The 1,528-nt window shown below is 57.3% G+C and overlaps 1 long non-coding RNA gene across 1 annotated transcript in view; it reads right to left on the bottom strand.

Annotated features, from left to right (window-relative positions):
• The window catches only part of LOC106728393, a 12,394-nt gene that overhangs the window by 2,136 nt on the left and 8,730 nt on the right, over positions 1 to 1,528 (bottom strand). The gene's annotated exons all lie outside the window — the stretch shown is intronic.

Raw genomic sequence — 1,528 nt, 5'->3', positions numbered from 1 at the left:
GCCCGCCAGCGCGGCGTCTGCAGCCCAGAACGCGGGGCGAAAGGCCTCGCTGCTCTCCCAGACGCCCCGGCGGAGCATATGCTGCGCTCCCAGATTCATTTTTAATTCATGGCACCCGTTTCGGGACCGTCCCAGGCTCTAAACAGCCGCTCTCCAAACCAAAACAACCAGCACCGCGCCGAGGAGGGGAGGCGGCGCCGGCCCGCAGCGGAGCGCGGTCTCCTCTGTCCCCGGAGAGCAGGCATTTGGAAACCAGGTTTCAGGGGGACCTGCTGTCCCTTTCCGCCCAGTGACCGCCCCCCGCCTTCCCCTGGTGCCGAAAGTGGACTCCGGGGTATTTGTTCTAAAGACATCGCCGATGTGACAGTGGTTTCGATTAGGAGTTTATAACGTTGCGTTCAAACGATCAAGTATGCGCTTGCAGGGAGATTAAAGGCGCCCCAAATATTTTTACACACACATATAAAAAATGAAATATATGGAAATATATACACAGAACTATATACAACATACAATACGTTAAATACGTAATATAATGCTAATGTAATAGAGGAACTAGCTGTTAAATACACGTTAACTACTCCATATGATGAAACCATATAATACATATTAGGTTAAGTAACGGACACTACAGATGGGCTCTATGTATGTCATGTATTACAGGTCACATAGACAGCAAACAGAATGTCGCCCTTTGAAATAGTCAAGGTGCTGTAGGTCGGTATCACTGAGCCTCAGCTCAGCACCGGCCCCTGGGAAGAAGGAGGGGGGCGCACAAGGGTTCCCCCCAGGCTGTTGCCTGCCAGCCGCGTCCCTGCCCCTTCCCAGATCCCCACACGCCCACGTGTCTCGGGGTGGATGTGAAGTTTCCTAAAGGCCGGCTCGCCTCGGAGAGTTAGCAGATGACCTGTTCCTGACAGAGGTCACGCTCCAGGGGGGTAGGGCCGGAGGGCACCCTCCCCGCGCGCACCGCACCGCCAGCCCCGAGCTGCTGGCCGGTTCTGGGAGCCGAAAGCCGAAAGCCGAGGGGGTCTGTCTCCCATACATAAAGCGCCTTTTCCATCGCGGGCATTGAGAGGCCATTTGGAAACTGAAAGGAATCTTTCTATGCGAGACTTCTTGTCCGCCGCCGCCGAGGCCCGTCAGAGCTGCGGCTAGAAGGCGGTTAGGAAGCCCGCGGAGGGGCTGCAAGGGGATCCCGAGCAACAGCAAAAGGCACAGTGAGCCACGGCTGTTCACCGCACACCCGCCGGACATGGGCACACGGCTGCGTGCGTTTACTCTCCTTCCCACGCCGGGGAGACCGGAAAACCGCCTCGACAGAGAAGTCACCCTAACGAATGACATCGTTCGAAAGGGGGAACTCTCCGTGGCCGACGCTGGCTTTGGGGCGAACTGAAACCACGTTCGTGTGGCTTCCTCTCCAGGGGTGCCCAGAAGCGGAGCCGCACACTAATTGTCTGGAAAATGGGGCGCGTGTGCAACGAGCGCTCTTGTCCAGGGGGAGGCTCAGTGCCCTCCTCGGGGC

This window comes from Myotis brandtii, unplaced genomic scaffold (genome assembly GCF_000412655.1).
Source record: "Myotis brandtii unplaced genomic scaffold, ASM41265v1 scaffold604, whole genome shotgun sequence".
In the NCBI taxonomy this organism is placed as follows: Eukaryota; Metazoa; Chordata; class Mammalia; order Chiroptera; family Vespertilionidae; genus Myotis; species Myotis brandtii.
The sequence above is the reverse complement of the archived record's forward strand: the minus strand, read 5'-3'. Positions and strand labels throughout refer to the sequence as shown.